The 18,065-nt window shown below is 44.0% G+C and overlaps 1 protein-coding gene across 5 annotated transcripts in view; it reads right to left on the bottom strand.

Moving 5' to 3' along the window:
- The window catches only part of LOC137436741 (WD repeat-containing protein 20), a 54,240-nt gene that overhangs the window by 20,107 nt on the left and 16,068 nt on the right, over positions 1–18,065 (bottom strand). The gene's annotated exons all lie outside the window — the stretch shown is intronic.

The following is an 18,065-nucleotide window of genomic DNA, read 5'->3' as shown; positions in this document are numbered from 1 at the left end:
AGAGAAAAACAAAGCCTCAATGTTGTACAGTGCACACTGTACAAGGCCTCAAGACACGACACGAATTAACACGATTTTCAATACAGGTATGAAAGATTTGCACCGAAAAATCTTCGTCGGGACACAATATACGTACAACACCATAAATAAATACAGTTTTAACGAAAATACAAATGGGAACAATCACTTAACTTCGATTTCAAATCGTTCGCGACGCGGCAAAGGCCTTGCTCGTGACACGGCAAACAGACGATCAATTTATGAAAAGTGGTTCAAAAAGTTTATGAAAAATTTATCCGTGGTTCGAGCGGGATTTATTTCCCTGCTTTACGGTCGGGTTAGTAAGTAGGTATTTGGGACTACCTTGACCAATGACCCTAGCTAATACCGACCGGAAGGAGCGTTATAACTTCCCAGGACTCGGGACGGCCAGCGCGCGAGTCAAAATGGCTAACGGCCCGTTCTCAAGGCGTAACGGCACTACGATGATTCTCCTCGGAATCAACCGCAAAACCTGACACGCAGGTTGATCTGTCACAGCGATAACAACTCTGTCGCTGGAATCCCTTTCATGGGAAACCAAAAGTTCACTCGTGACTCTCGTTCGCCAATCGTTCGCTCCAGACCTCGAAGCAGCTACGCTTCTTCCCTGACTCACTCGTTCCGCCTTTTCTTCCTCCTCTTCCTCTTCGTCCGGTTTCATTTAAAACATTAACTTTTTACCTTTTGAAAATAGTAATATCTATTTCCCCCAAACGACAACAATAATAGTACATGGAATCAAAAATGTTTACCGTGGATGAAAACCACAACAACGGAAGTGACGAATCCGTAACAGTCGAGTCCAAACTCAGAACAGCAGGTGACGAGGATTTGGAGTCACAAGCGAGCATTAAAGTGCTAGGATGGAACACTTCAAACAAGTGCTCAAAACAAGCAAAATTTGAACTCAACCTTCAGCTTCCATATTATTGACTTGACAAAAGTCACGTGCCTCCACTCCCCGCCCCCCCCCCCCCTCCCTCTTTCATGACAAATCATGTGAGACGTTGCTGGGAGACAAGAGCCTGATGTTGTCTGTGTTGATCAATGATAGTGTGAGCAGAGCAGAAAGGTGATGTGCAAGAGCAGCAGAACAGATTTTTGGACACGTGAGCTGATGCCGTCTGGCCCAGTTGCAGAATCTCTTCTACACCTTCACAGGTGCAAACTGGAATGGTGCTCAGCAGAGCGTATAGCTCCACCAGGCAGAACAGTTTACATTTTTCATCCCACTGACAGGCTGGATCTGCATCTGAATCTTAACCACAATATAATTGGCTGTTATCGTCACCTCCCCAATTCAGCCACCAACTTTTCTCATAATCCATGTTCAACTTTTTGAGATATTGTGTCATAATCCAAATATCTTTTTGAGATATTATAAGTGCTATATATCGTTTTTGGCCTCATCTTTCAATGGTGAAGAATCACTTTTAAAACTCCAGTATCCGGATCCGGAATTTCAACAAAATGAAATCTATTTGTCCTCGTCACACACCCAACCTGTCTACCAAGTTTTGTCCAAAAACATCCATAACTTGATATATCCTGCTCACAGACAGAGACAAACAAACAAGAGGGGAATACATAACCTACATCCACCTTTGGTGGTGGAGGTAAGAAACATTTTTGAGACCCCCACCTTGAGCCCCCACTCTAATAGTGGTGGAATGTTAGGTCATTTGGAACTTTCAGACCAAGGTCTCTCCTCTAAAACCTGGTGGCGCCTTGTCAAGTGTGTCTCGGGAGTATGCCCCCCTCCAGTATGCATCGCCCATACAGAAGTGGAGTTTCCACCACGTATTTTTGGTTGTTATAAATATCCCACCGGTGCAATCTAAATGTTGCATACATGACAAACATGTTTAAACAAGTGACATTTACCTCGTGTAGAATTGGACAAACGTGTTACTGGCTCAGGTTATACCACCAAAATAAACAGAGCAAAATGTGATGTGGAAGGGGTGGATAAAGAGTCTTGCAAAGAATGTTGTCACTCAAACTATGAAGCACATGGAGGAAAGAGTCAGCTTTTTATTGGATGGTGACAGGGGCAGGATAATGGAAGCTTACAGTGAGTGCTATTGAACCCTGCTCTTTTGCCTGGCACAGAAAAGGCAATTGGAGGAATACGGAGATGAACCAGTTACTGCTCCTTTCAAACACTTCCATGCCTGAATGGGTGCCAATTTTTCTGATCTAGCGGATGTGATTAATGAATGGGAGGACTTGGAAAACCCTGATTATTAAGAAAAGAGTATCCTCTCGAAGCATTCAATTCACAGATTTCTGGTCAGAGATGAGCAAATCGGGAATCCATGATTTGCCAAATGTCCTTCTGTTAGTACAAACTGAGATAGTATTGCAAACAAACTCTGCTGAGTGTGACAGGGGCTTCTCCATAATGAGATCACCAAGATTGACTGGAAAGCAGAGTTGAGTATGTACAGCCTCAGCCTTCTGGTGTTTATCAACATCAACTGCAAGTGATCTGTGTCAGCTGACAATCATGACAAGGCCATCAAACTATGTTGGGTTGGAGGTAAATAAAGCAGAAGTTGGGAAAAGGGGGAGAGGGGTGTGGGTTGGCCAGGACAAAGGGGAAGGTGGGAGAGGGTGTGGCAGGACAAGGGGAGTCGAGATGAGAGGGAAGGTGGAAAAGGGGACCCGAGACTGGGTAGAGAAGCTGCTGTGATGGGGAAGACGGGAGGAAGCGGGGAATACAGAAAGTGGTGGGGCGATGGGGAAGCCGGGGGCGGGCTAGGCGACTGGGAAGCCGTAAGAGGATGGGAGACATGAAAGCCTTGAGGGGGCAGGAGACAGGAAAGCCTTGGGGGGGCAGGAGACAGGAAAGCCTTGAGGGGGCAGGAGACAGGAAAGCCTTGAGGGGGCAGGAGACAGGAAAGCCTTGAGGGGGCAGGAGACAGGAAAGCCTTGAGGGGGCAGGAGACAGGAAAGCCTTGAGGGGGCAGGAGACAGGAAAGCCTTGAGGGGGCAGGAGACAGGAAAGCCTTGAGGGGGCAGGAGACAGGAAAGCCTTGAGGGGGCAGGAGACAGGAAAGCCTTGAGGGGGCAGGAGACAGGAAAGCCTTGAGGGGGCAGGAGACAGGAAAGCCTTGAGGGGGCAGGAGACAGGAAAGCCTTGAGGGGCAGGAGACAGGAAAGCCTTGAGGGGGCAGGAGACAGGAAAGCCTTGAGGGAACAGGAGACAGGAAAGCCTTGAGGGGCAGGAGACAGGAAAGCCTTGAGGAGGCAGGAGACAGGAAAGCCTTGAGGGGGCAGGAAACAGGAAAGCCTTGAGGAGGCAGGAGACAGGGTAGCCTGGAGGAGCCTGGAGACGGGGTAGCCTGGAGGGGGCGGGGGACGAGGAAGCCTGGAGGGAGCGGGGGACGAGGAAGCCTGGAGGGTCGGGGTGATGGGGAAGCCTGGAGGGAGCGGGAGATGGGGAAGCCTGGAGGGAGCGGGGGACGAGGAAGCCTGGAGGGTCGGGGTGATGGGGAAGCCTGGAGGGAGCGGGAGATGGGGAAGCCTGGAGGGTCGGGGCAATGGGGAAGCTGGGAGGGTCGGGGTGATGGGGAAGCTGGGAGGTGGTGGGTAATGTGGAAGCTGGGAGGGTGTGCAGGACAATGGGTGAAGTTGCGAGAAGAAGCAGAAAGGGGGTGGGAGTTTGGAAGAACATAGGCATGCAGGTGGTGGCAAGGGGAAGGACTGTGACACCATTAATAGATGTGAAGGTGAAGGAGGAGTTGATGATCATGTTCAGGAAACGTTTGCAACTGTAGACTGTAGACAACTGTAGACTTGCAACTGTAGACAACAACTGTACTTCTCATCTTCCCCAATTAAGATATGCGGAGACACAATAACAGAGACATGACAGATCTTGTCCGGAAAACTTAGCCTTGATGAACTGGAGGGAAGCACTGTACGAGCCAACGTCCAACGCGCTCGGAACCAGGCACCGGAAGTTAATTTTGAAGCATAGCTGTACACTTTTGAAACGTTTTACTTGTGACACGTTCCTGAAATGAATACAACTTTCACTACGAGTCAACATTCTTGCATTGACTTAATCACATTTCATGCTTTCGGAACGAAAATAAAAACAAAATGTTTCTGTGAATTGCTGCAAACAAATGAGGGTGTCACAATTGTTTTATCTGCAAAGACGGCACTATGAAATCGCAGCCAAAATACTTGTCTCCTGGAATGTTAATTTAGACAAAGAGGAGGTGTGAAGTGATGGACAACAGGGAGGTGACAGGGAAGAAACAAGTCCTTATTTCCTGGAATTTAAAATTAGACAAAAGTTTTAGATTTTCCTGAAAAGTTTTTCCAAGTTTTTCACACATTTCACCACAAGATGCGCATTTGGCACTTTTGCACAATCGTGCAATACCTTATTTTGCAATTTTACACATTTTCCATCTTGGAAAAACAACAAAATGGATGATTTCACTGCAAGGAGTCATGTTACAAAGGGAAACAAGAGGGAGAATTGCTTTGCAATATATGTCCTCTACCGGTCCCAATGAATGTTCTTGTTCCAAGGAAAAACGGGCATAGTTCCGTGAAAAATTGGTGAAACATCCCGAAACTCAAACTTGTTCTGTAGCTTATCATAATGAAGCCATGTACCAAGTTTCAGTTGGTAATGTTAAAGGTATGGGAAAAAGTGCAGAAAACCACAGGTGGGACAGACGGACAGCAGATCGAGAGCAAACCCATAGTCCCATTCAGGTAGGAGACTAATAAAAGGAAGATAAAGAAATCAAAATCATAAAAATGTCATTCAATTTGTTCTTCAAACTGAAGAGGAAAATGTTCAAATCAGGCTAGTCCTTCCAAAACACCATTTTTAAACATACTGTATTAAGCATAGCACTAAAGTGTTCCAGCTGTTCCACGAGCCTCGGCACTGCACACAAAAACTGTCATAGGTTGGCAACCATTGTGCAGGTGTGGTGTCTGTCCATGTGCTCGTCTGTCTCCCGTTTACAGCGGCCACTTCCTGTGCTGCATTTGCAAAGCTCAACATTCACTTTTGAAATTACGCAAGGACAGGCATGGATGATGTTGCTGCCAAATTTTGTTTCACAAGCACGATATTTTGCCCTCTTTTTAGACAAATTGAACGTTTGCCGCTCAGAGATTTGGTCCTGAGTGAAACCGAGCGTGCAACACAATTGACCTTTTTTAAGTTCATGAAATAATTTAAATTGGTGCATTACCACCTTATCACTGGGGAAAGGCACTCTACCTAGTATTAAAAAGGCAATTCCCGATATCATGTGTGTGCATGTGTACGTATGGAAATAATTTAAAAAAAATAAAATAAAATAAAGAGCTGGCACGATCCACACCAAATTTTGCATGCAGTCGTGGCCAAAAAAATGGCACCCTTGCACTTTTTTTTCAAATAACTCATAATTTTCTCTAAAAATAAGTTGAAATTGAGCTTCCCAAACCTCCCTACTGGCAGTTTGGCCCACTCTTCTTGTGCAAACTGCTCCAGTTCTCCCAGATTTGAAGAGTGCCTTCTCCCAACTGCTGTTTTCAGATCTCCCCACAGGTGTTCAATGGGATTTAGATCTGGACCCATTGCTGGCCACTTCAGAACAGACCAGCATTTTGTCTTGAACCATTCCTGGGTGCTTCGCAAAGTGTGTTTGGGGTTATTGTCCTGCTGCAAGACCCATGACCTTCAACAGAGACCCAGCTTTCTAACACTGGCTTGAACATTGCACTCCAAAATGCCATGGTAATCTCCTCATTTCACGATGCCATGCACACATTCAAGGCACCCAGTGCTAGAGGCAGCACGACGACCCCAAAACATCACTGAACCACCTCCATGTTTGACTGTAGGGAAGGTGTTCTTTTCTTTGAAGACTTCATTTTGTTTTCTGTAAACATAGAGATGATGTGCTTTCCCAAAAAAGCTCGAATTTGGTCTCATCTGTCCACCGGACATTCTCCCAGAAGTATTTTGGCTTGTTCAGGTGTGTTTTGGAAAACTCCAGTCGGGCTTTCTTATGTTGTTTTCTCAGCAGTGGGGTCCTCCTGGGTTTCCTACCATAGAACCCCCTTTCATCGAGTTGGCGACAGATGGTGCGAGTTGAAACTGTCGTTCCTTATGTCTGAAGGTCAGCTTGAATATGTTTGGCAGTTGATCGAGGTGCTTTATCCACCATTCAAACAATCCTTCGCTGCAATCTTCGATCAAGTTCTCTTGCGGGTACGTCCAGGGAGGTTGGCTACAGTGCCATGGGCCTTAAACTTCCTGATAACATTGCGTACGGTGGACACAGGACCATCAAGGTCTCTGGAGATGGACCTGTAGCCTTGAGATTCTCCTTGTAGCCTTGAGATTGGCTACAATCTAGTGTCTGACCTCTTCAGACAATTCTCTGGTTTTCTTTCTTTTCTCCATGCTCATTGTGATTTTTTATTTCATTCTCATTCTGTGACACATTATTGTGACATTGACACATTGACACATTGTGACACAGACAATTCATTCTCATTGTGATCAACACACAGTGACACAAAACAGCAGAATGACTCCTTTTCTCTATTCAAAGTGGTTGAATGAGTGATTTTTATATTGCAGGCACCTGCAACTCACCACAGGTGAGTTCAATTCCAAAGTAAAGGAGAATCACCTGCTTGAAATCTAATTATTTCTAACAACTTCTAAAAGGTGCCAATAATATTGTCCAGGCCATTTTAAGATTTGTGTGTGGAATAAGCTAAGATTTAGTAATTTTTCAGCTTTTTTTGGTTTCTTCCACTGCAAACCAAAGAAATACATCTGTGGATACCAAAATATATTTTAATTTCAACAATTTTCTGGAAGAAATGGTGAATTATTTGAATAAAGTGCAAGGGTGCAAATATTTTTGGCCATGACTGTTGATAGTATCCAGGGTCAGGTCATGGGCACAACCCCCTCCAACCCTTCCGTCCCCCTCCCTCCATCCATCCTGTGAGGGTGGGAGAAATGACCATTTTCGCCTGTACACGTGCCACAGTGTAAATGGGTTATTTACCCCCGCTACAGAAAGGGAAGATTATTAACCACGGCCCAAAATAGATTTGCCCCCCATTCCCACACCTCCCATTCCCCAGGCTGCTAACACAGATGGATGAGAGTGCTCAAAGCAGAAGTTAGGTTGGTGGAATGGATGTGCAAGGGTAAAGTACAAACAAAAGGAAGACTTTTTGTTTGTTTTGGGACATTGGAGGAGTTCAGCGTGAACATCGGTTTGAGGCAGGGAAGTACTCTCAGCCCGCTCATATTTATCGTGATGGTAAAAACTGAAAGGTACTCGAGGGGAGATTTTGTATGTGCATAAACAGGATTGGCTTGGTTGCAACTTGGCAACTTGGCTAAAGGTGGTGGAAGAAGAAATGCGGGCAAGAGGGTTAACAAGGGGAGATGCAGAAAATAGGGCAAAATGGAGAAGATTGTCATGGGGACCGCAAGGCTAACCCCCGCTCTAGCAGGGAAAATGGCCTTAAAATGCATGTTGTTGTTTGTATTAAGCAGGATATGCAGGAGGTACTGGTGAAGTGGAAGGAAGCATTTGGGAAGCATGGACTGCAAGACAAGTATGGACAAGTCCAAGTTAATGTGGTTCAGGCAGCAGAGAAAAGAAAAGGGGAAGGAGATCAGACAGGGAGATAGGTCTGAGTATCTGGGGGGAAACAGTAACCAGGGATGGTAGGTAGGATGCAGAGGTGCATAGAAGGTTACAGGTGGGTGTCAATGCATGGAAGAGGGTGAAGGGATTGATGGCAAACAGAAAAATATCAAGGAAATTGAAAGGAAAAGTTATGTTGTCTTGTGTAATGCCAGCCTTCCTTTACGGTCTGACAGAGAAATGGTGGCACTGACAGAGAAACAACAGCAGAGTGTGCAGGTGTGCGAGAAGAACTGGGTCAGGAGGATTGTGGGAGTGAACAGGATGGATGTCTGGAGGATGGATGAACTGAGGTAGGAAGGAGATTAGTGTACAGATGACCTTGACAGGGAGATTGGTTAAAAAAAAAAAAAACCCCACTCAGAAGTCACATGGTACAGATGGTGGAAGAGAGAATAGCAAAGAGCGGATAGGTTGAAAGAGCAAGGTAGGAGGCAAAGAGGTAGACCTCAGTTGAGATGGGAGGATTGTGTGAAGAGGGATATCAGTAAGGTGGGGATGGTGAGAGAGTGGAGAGAGTTGGCTGACGACAGAGGGAAGTGGAGGAGTATTGTGGTCAAGGCAGGGCAGAAGATTGGTACGGTTGGAGCTCACCCCGTATAAAGGAAAGAGGAGGAGGAGGAGGAGGAGTATGAGAAGAAAAGGCTATTTTGGTTGCAACAAGCTGTAGAGTCTCAATACAAAAATAATAATAATAATAATAATACATTTATTTTATATAGCGCTTTTCAAGAAGCCCAAAGGCGCTTTGACAGTACAAAAAAACAAGTGCAAAAAGACAAAAATCAATAGGTAAATAATCAAAGCAAAAGGAAGGACAAGGAGAAGAGATAGTCAGGGGTTAAATGCTGTGGGTTAAAAATTGAATGCAGTGTTGAACAGGTGGGCCTTGAGTGATGTTTTGAATGTGGTGAGTGAGGAGGAGTCTCTGATGGTGTGAGGTAGTGAGTTCCAGAGGGTGGGAGCAGCGATGGAGAAGGCTCTGTCCCCCCAGGATCTGAATTTGGTCCGCATGGGGGGGGGGGGGGGGGGTTCAGGAGGTTGGTACCAGCAGAGCGGAGGTTGCGGGTGGGAGTGTTTCTGGAGAGGAGGTTAGTCAGGATGGGGCCAGGTTATGGAGGGCTTTGTAGGTCAAGAGGAGGATTTTGTGCTGGATTCTCTGGGGGATGGGGAGCCAGTGAAGCTTGTAAAGGACGGGGGTGATGTGGTCACGGGTCCGGGAATGGGTGAGTAGACGGGCAGCGGAGTTCTGAATGTATTGGAGTTTATTGGTGATTATTGAGGGCGAACCAAAGAGGAGGCTGTTGCAGTAGTCAAGACGGGAGGTGATGAAGGCGTGGATGAGGGTTTCTGCAGCCATGGAAGAGAGGGATGGATGGAGACGGGCGATGTTTTTCAGGTGAAAGAAGGCTGTCTTTGTGATCCGTTTAGTGTATTTGTCGAAGGAGAGGGTTTGGTCAAAGATGATGCCAATATTCCGGATGTGAGGGGAGGTGGATACTGGGAAACCGTCGATGTTGAGGGCAAAGTTATGGACAGAAAAATGACGTTAATTAATATTACACCAATCGAGACAGGAAGGTGTTTAAAAAATGGACAAACAAAACAGTCAATAAGAACTTGTGAATGCTCCCATCAGCCAATACACATAGAAAGCATCATCAGATTCATGTAAACATTTAAACTTGAAGATTTTCAACAAATTAAATGAAGTTCAGATATGGGAACTGAAAAGGTACCAATCTTTATGGAGTTTGCAATTCATTATAATCAGACCTCGAAACAACATCAGGAAGCAATTTCTCAATTACCATATTATAAAACCTTCTTCATAAGAGTTTCAGGCTTGGATGTTAACCAATCAAATCAGCAGCTTTCTGCCGGATTGTCACTCATGCACAAGTCGGTGGTTTCACCGTAACATTTTCAGTGGATATTTTGTAAGAGAACATACGTCGTCATACTTTCAAACTATTTACGAGAAGGAATCAAATTGTAGGAAGCATAACTGAAACAAAATTCAAATAATACCAAAAAATATTCCAGAGTTTATCCAATCATGTAAAGCAAAAACAATCTCCTAGCTACAGGTGCACTTGGTAGAGTGCACACTACCTCCACCAGGGTAAACGTTAAAAACTAGAACGGAACTCAGTAGAGCGCACACCTTCGGCAGGCTAAACCGTTTATGTTTTGTATCCCACTGATCGGCCGGATGTGGATTTGGACCTGAACCAAAATATAATGGGCTTATTATTGTCACCAAACCAACTCATCTACTAAATTTAGTCATAAGTCGTCCACAACTTTTTTTATAATACAATGTTATATATCACTTTTCACCCGATCTCTCAATGGTGAAGAATTACTTAAATTAAATAATTATAATATCCGAATCCATATTCAGATCTTCACCAAAATCGAATCAATTTGTCCTTGTCACACACCCAACCTCTCCACAACTTTTTGAGATATCCTGCTATTTATCGTTTTTGGCCCTATCTCCCAATGGTGAAGAATCACTTTTTAAAATTTTACTAGCCAGATCCTGATCTGGATATTCACCAAAATGTAATCGTTTTGTCGTCACATACGCTACATCTCTGCGAAATTTCACCCGAATACGTCAACAACTTTTGGAGAGATCATACAATATGTCGTCATTTCTCTCAATTGTGAAGAATCACAAAAACTTGTAGTATCTGGATCTGGATCCTGATCTTCACCAATATTTAGTCAATCTGTGCTCGTCATAGACCAAACCTGTCCACCAAGATTCGTTTGAATCCGTCAAACATTTTAAGATATCCTGATCACAGACAGACAAACAGACAGACAGACAGAGGCAAACAGGGGTGAATACATTACCCCGCCACTGAATCTGCAAGGTTAAGAACCGAGGAAAACTATGCAAGCCTGCATCTGTTCTCAAATAAAAGTAAACGACAATGACCGCACTGTGGTCATGACCAGCCGACAAAATCCGGTAATGGGCCGATTGGGAAACGAGCATTTAAAGCACTCATAAAATTAAACCTTACTATTATTCAACATACGATTCGATTTTTTATGGTCCTGTTGCACCATCATTTTTACCTCCGCCACCGAAGGTGGATGGTGTTTTCACCCCTGTCTGTCTGTCTACAAGATATCTCAAAAAGTTGTGGACAGATTCGGACGAAATTTGGCCAAGAGGTAGTGTATGTGACAAGGACGAAATTATTAGATTTTGCTGAAGATCCGGAGTCGGATCTGGCTACTAGAATTTTTAACGCGATTCTTCACCATTGGGAGATAGGGCCAAAAACGATACATAGCAGGATATCTCAAAAAGTTATGGACGGATTTGCACGAAACTTGTTGGACAGTTTGTGTGTGTGATAAGGACTAATCGATTCAATTTTGATGAAGATCGGGATTCAGATCCGGCTAGTATAATTTTTTAAGTGATTCTTCACCATTGGGAGATAGGGCCAAAAACGATACATAGCAGGATATCTCAAAAAGTTGTGGACATATTTGCACAAAACCTGGTGGACAGGTTGGGTGTGTGACAAGGACTAATCGATTCAATTTTGGTGAAGATCTGAATATGGATTTGGATAAAAGGATTATTTAATTTTTTAAGTGATTCTTCACCATTGAGGGATCAGGTGAAAAGCGATATACAACAACAACAACAACAACATGCATTTTAAGGCCATTTTCCCTGCAAGAGCGGGGGTTAGCCTTGCGGTCCCCATGACAATCTTCTCCATCTTGCCCTATTTTCTGCATCTCTCCTTGTTAACCCCCTTGCCTGCATTTCTTCTTCCACCATCTTTAACCAAGTCTTTCTCAGTCTTCCCCGTCCTCTACTTCCTTCTACATTCATTTCCATCACTCTTCTCAACCAGTCACTTTCATCCTTCCTCAACACATGACCAAACCATCTCAACCTGTTCCTCTTCACAGCATCAATCACAGGCTCTATTCCCATCATCTTTCGCAATTCATCATTTGTCGTCCTCTCTCTCAACAATACTCTGCACATCCATCGAACCATTCGCATTTCCACCCTTTCCAACCTTCGTTGCTGCTCTACGTTCATTACCCATGTCTCGCTCCCATAAATCATAACACTTCTCACACATGCAGCATACACCTTTCCCTTCAGCTTCAACGACACTCTCCCTCCTCATCAGCACGCCACTCAGTTCCCGAAACTTCTTCCATGCACATCTCACTCTAGCAACTGTTGCAGAGTCTGATCCACCTTCTCCATTCAGCATGTCTCCGAGGTAGCAAAATGTTTTCACACCTTCCAGCTTCACGCCGTCTCCAAGATCCAACTCAACATTTCCTCCATCTGCAGCTCCCTCTGTGCACACCTTACATTTGAATGTAGCTGCCACACTGGTTAATGACCCTCTCAGACCACTACATTTTTGATGAACCCACTCAGCGCACATTGTACATTGAATGGAATTCACTCCGAAAAGCGATATACAACATGATATTTTAAAAAGTTATGGACGAGTATTGACTAAACTTGGTGGATGAGTTGGTTATTGACAAGAACAAGCCGATTAGATTTTGGTTCAGGTCCGAATCCAGGTCCGGCCTATCATTGGGATACAAAACAAGCTGTTCAGCCTGGCGGAGGTATGCGCTCTGCCGAGTCTGAGTGCCGTTCTAGTCTTTTCATGTTACAATATGTAAATATGCTTGAGCTCGGGTTGATCAAGGGGTTTTCCAGAACCGGGTGCAACCGGAAGTGAGGTGAGCCGGTTTGGTTGGCTGTGGTTCGAATGAAGGATTTACTATGATTCCAAACGCCTCAGATGTCTTTTCCACTAAAGTCCCTCATCGTCAATAACACACGACCCAAATGAAGCCAATGAAAATCTGACACAACAAACCCATGCAGTGTATAACCAGAAGAGGCCTGTAGGCCGAATATGTTGGGCACACCAGGAAACAAGATGGCGGCCATATAATTTTTGTCTCAGTATTATGGTGGGTGGAGTCAAGTGACAGATGTGGGTGTGGTTTGGCAGCTGTCCGACTAATGGGTGCACATTTCAAAAAATGACCCAGAAACAAGAACCACAAAAACAACAACAGAAACGCAAAGCTCTTGGAGACCTGCGAAGTAAAAATGTTCATAATCTGATATTTAAAAATAATAATTAAAAGTGTCATGCACCATAGTTGCAAGTGACCATTTCACAAAATTATTTGATACAACAGATAAATAAATCCATTGACAATAGCCCACAACTCTGCTTTCCCCATGCACCTGCCATCAGAGATTACAGTATACAGTAATCTGGGGCGACGCTGGCAGATTGCTGCAAATTAAAATAAATATGGGTCAAAGCATCAGAATGTTAGAATAATGAGCTTTAAAAAGAAGTTTCATTTAGAAGCACTTGCAGATTTAGTTGTTGTAGGGATAAATCTGTACTCATGGCCCATGGGTACTATCTTGGAGGTCACTGCAGAGAAATACATCTCACCATGATTGGCCTGAGTGCACCAACCACTAATTTTCCTTTTCCATAGCAAAAATGGAGCAACTTTAACAATGAAGGCTCCAGACAGTCTTCAAACCACAAATGACATGGATTCCCAGACTGCGCTGTTCAACCAACAGGAATTAATGCCTGCCGGAGTACGTCACCTCTTGCCCAAGGGAATACATTTAGAGATAGTGCTCTCATGAATCGGCCATCACAGTGCTAAATTATCAACTTAACAATGACCTTGGAACAAACAACAACAGGCATTTTAAGGCCATTTCCCCTGCAAGAGCGGATACAATGACCTTGGAACAAAGCAGAGGAGATAATCAACGTTTCCAGAATTTGTTGTGTGGGGGCCGATGAAATTGTACGATAGCACTACACTTGGTATTCTGACCCAGATATTAATGCTTCTCGGGCAACTATGCCATTACGCACAAATCACCATTGGGAAGGAGGCCTGTGTACATCATTATGCCTTGCAACATTGCACTGGTGGCTGAGGCCTCACTTAGCAATATTGCAAACAAAACACCTTTACAACTATACCTGTGCTTCAAGAATGCATTATTTGCTGCAAAAGTGTGTTGAGGCTACAAAGGCTATCGGTATTTGCAATGTATTGATGGTCTCTCCTCGGGAGGTTTAACACAAAGAGGGCCGCTGCATTGTCCATCTAGAAACTGGTCGACTACTTCTATTTTGCTATATGCATCTACAAGGAGTAGAGTAAGCTGCATGGCAACAGGAAAATCACACTGATTCCTTCCCCTACCCAAAATCTTGGTTGTAATGGTATGCCAAAAAGGCCACCACAAAAAAGCAAACTTCCAAAAAGACCACAACAAACTTCACAGTTGTTAGAATTCAATTATGCAAAATGCAGATCAAGTGGGCGGGGTCTGCCAGCGGCAAATTTTATTGGTTGATAAATGCCGTAATATCTTGTCCAAGTACTGCTAAATGGAAGGTTTATGAAATTGCCAAAAAGGCGATTTGTGTTCTTCAGTATTGAAGTATTTTCTGTATACAACGGTGAGTTTGTGTCTTTTTCATGGTGAGTTCTGTTTTGCTAGGCCTCCATTTTATTTATTCTCGTTGCTATCTTGGCCTCCACTACATCTTTCTTGGCCTCCATGTTGGGGAGACACTACCATGTGTTTCAAAGCCCACTCATGGGTAGCGACGGTCAAGGGTTTCTGTGGAACACCCCTTTGGGCCTTGCACCAGTCGACGTCGTCGAGAGTCTGCAGTGCAGGCAGCTCGCTGCAAGATTTCAGCCCTTTCGGCGAGATGAGAAAGTGCTCCAACTTTGTTGTTGTGCAAAGGTACATCCCTTTCTCTCAGGCATTTGTCCAAGTATTTTCAACTTTTAAAAGCTTTGTGAGCCATTTTAGGGAACAATCCTCATCTCGCACGCACGATAACATATCCTGATGACCGCTTTTTCTCGGGATATCTGTGAATGTGCACCAAGCATTCCGGAGAAGATTACATCATTTCCAAAGTCCCGTATTAGTCAGCCAGCCAACAAACAAGCTATGCCCCTTCTATATGCTCCAGTCTATACCTGCGATGTTTGTGGTAGATGCTGTGTGTCCCGCATTGGACGATATAGCCATCTCACAACGCACAATGCTTAGTGAGCATGCCAATAAAGGGAAGAGATTTGTTGAAAGCGATGACTCACACAATCATCATCAACATCATCATATGTTCCTCATAATGTCACCAAGGTGGTTGACATTTCCCCTCTTGCACTTTTAGGCTGGCTAAAATTTTTTTCCTGTTTATCATCACTTTTTTTCAAAAAAGTGGGTAGGGAGGGAGGGGTTTTTTTTTTTTGTTTTTTCAGAGTGAAATTTTAATGGATTGTTCAACGCACAATATGTTTTTTCCTTAAATATACTTGATTGGGCATATATGATGAATCATGTTATGATTTCTAAACTAGTAAGCCTTCATATGTATGCATTGATACGATTCAAATAAAGAAAATAAAGAAACCTATGTCACATTGAGTTCTGTTTACTTTTAATATTTGCTGATACAACACAATTGTAGAACAAAACTTCGACTTTTAAGAATAAATGTCCGGTTGCCATACATGTATCTATCAGCAGCTATTGCCATAGCATTCATACATATTTGACTATAATTCCTCGCCACGAAATATCACTTCATGGTACCGGTACATGCATATTGAGCAGTTTGGTAGACATGGAAGAGGACATAAACCACATCAAAAGAATGTCTGATTCGCGTTTATATGTCTATCGATCAGCAGCTACTGATATTACAGCAATCATAGATGTATCTATCTATCAGCAGCTACTGGCCAGCATTCCACATTCGTGTTTATACACCTATCAATCAGCAGCTACTGCTATTATAGCACTCGTACATGTTGAGTAGAGTTCAACACCAAGAGAATGTTGGTTGCTGTTTATTCATGTATCTATCATCACCTACTACTACTACATGTAGTGTAGCGCTCGTTTCATTTTTGACTAGAAATCCACAGCAATAATTATGTAAGGCTCTCCCGTTTGCCGATGATATTTGGCTTCTCCTTCAGAATACCAACTGCAACTACTTCTTGAACTTCCGTGTGGGCCTCTTCTCGGCAGTAGGACTCTTACCGCAGGTACTGCATATCGGATATGACTCATCTGTGGTACTCAGCTCCTCAACACAGCCACAGAAATAGCACACATCTTCATAGCCAGCCGTGTAGTATGGCTTCTCTGTCGCATCGTTGCATGTGAGATTGGCTTTGGCGTAAACATTATTGAAGACGTTTGCCTCATTGGTCTCCTGCAGATCGGCGAAGTTCGAGCCACACGTGTAAATGATATCAGTAAGGACATGTTCAATCTGTTCGCGTTGTACCTTGGTGAGTTTCTTCTTACTGTACAGACAGCGCCATTTCTCGCATTCATCACACTGCACAACGACACCAGTGTTCTTTGCATGGTGGCCACTTGTGCAAAAGGAATGCCATGTTTTTTCGTCTGTTTTGTCTTCAAAGATGGACGGAACTTTTCACTAGTTTGAGTCCCATAGACTTCATGGAATGCTTTGTAGTGTTCTATGTATGATGGCTCTGGATCTGGCAAGTGATGGAGTGAGTTAAACACCTCTGTTGGTAACCTGGGTGGTTTGCAGATGTTACAGGCTGCATCTCCACATTTCTTAACGCTGAAAGAGTAGTGTCTCGACTGGCAATGACTTTTCAGAAAGTCGGTGATTGCAGGTTTGCCTTCAATGGATTTCATGGTTGTATCTGCCCTTCGTAACGTGTCGTCTATCTTTAGTACATTCTCCCAAAGTGTATCCAAATCTGTGGAATCAGCTGCCGGAAAGACATAGAAAGGCTCGTCTTTTATTTCAAGTGCCATCAGCAGTTTACTCAACAGGGCTATTGGTTGTTGCAAGGAATCAGAGATTGTTTGTTTTATTGCAGGATTCTTCTCTGCGAGCTTTCGAATATCTTTCATCTTCTTGCAGGCTTTTAGTTGATCCTCCATATCCGTGACAGATCTCATCATACCAATGCTCTGTAGGGCACAGTTCATAACTGACATTATGCGCTCTGCGGGATTCTTCCAGCTATGATATGGTGGTGTTCTTACAGCTAGCAAGTAGTCCAGGTCATTTTGAAGAAATAAAGCCAAAAGAGCACATTTGGTCGAAAGGTAGGTTGGTCGGTGGTCTGGTCCACCGTCTGTGTACAGAAGTAGAATCGGCTTGTCGTCACTGAGCTGGTTGAGTATTTGTTTCAGCTCAGTTGCATGTCGAAGAGCTGATGATGGCTTGAAGCAACTGTTTTTCAGACCAACAGAAACCTTTCCGGTGTAAAACAATCCTGGACCGGAACTCTCCTCCGGAATGTTGACACAAAAATGGACTGATGGAATTATTGTAAGTTTGGTGAAATCGTGGTCTCCAACCTCGAATGTCGATTCCATGGACACGAGAACCTCCTTACCATGCTCAGCCGCAGCAACGGGGAAACCAGGCTCCCCCACTTTAACACTGTGCTTGTCATCACAGCAAACAAACGTTGAATGGTTTCTGTACCTTACTGCGAACTCTCTCTGGTATCTGAACAAGGCAGATGCATAGTGACAATCCTCATGGGTGTGACGAAATTGTCGAGCTTGAACCATAAATCTGATTTTCAAAGTACCTTGGTACCTCAATGAAGCCAGTGTGTTACACCGTCTAGGCCAAAACTGCAACCTTAACCACTGGAGGGAACAGGGCTTCCTTCTGGAAGGGTATTCAAAACTTCATTATAGAGGTGCCTGGTATTCATAGCTGTGGCAAGATGAGTTACGAGGTCACCTGATTTGTCAACCTCATCATGTCGCCGTTCGTCAACAGCTGTTTCTAACGTATGTGAGATTTACGTTCTACAGGCTTCAAGGAAATTTTTGTACTGCAATGGTCTCCCACTGTTTAACAGTCGAATATCACATACGAGATCCTCATCTTCTAATTCAAGTAGATCAGAGATGCGCTTGTCTACCTCTGCTTCTTCGAGACTGTTCGCAGCCGCTCGATCTCCAGTCAAACGTTGATAGGCTTCTCTCAAGATAGCAGGCTTGCATGTTGTTACTCTCCCAAATTGGTCAACGAAAGCTTTTCTCATTGCACGTGTGTGGTACTGGGGAAGAGACTGTCTTATTTCATCCAGGATCTTCTGATTCTTTTCAATCAAATCTTTGTCCGCATCAATGGGAATTTTCCAGATGAAGGTCAGATTTTCTTTTGAGCCTGTATACGTGTACAATACACATCGAAC

Source organism: Myxine glutinosa, chromosome 11 (assembly GCF_964187855.1).
Source record: "Myxine glutinosa chromosome 11, kmMyxGlut1.1, whole genome shotgun sequence".
Taxonomy (NCBI): domain Eukaryota; kingdom Metazoa; phylum Chordata; class Myxini; order Myxiniformes; family Myxinidae; genus Myxine; species Myxine glutinosa.
The sequence above is the reverse complement of the archived record's forward strand: the minus strand, read 5'-3'. Positions and strand labels throughout refer to the sequence as shown.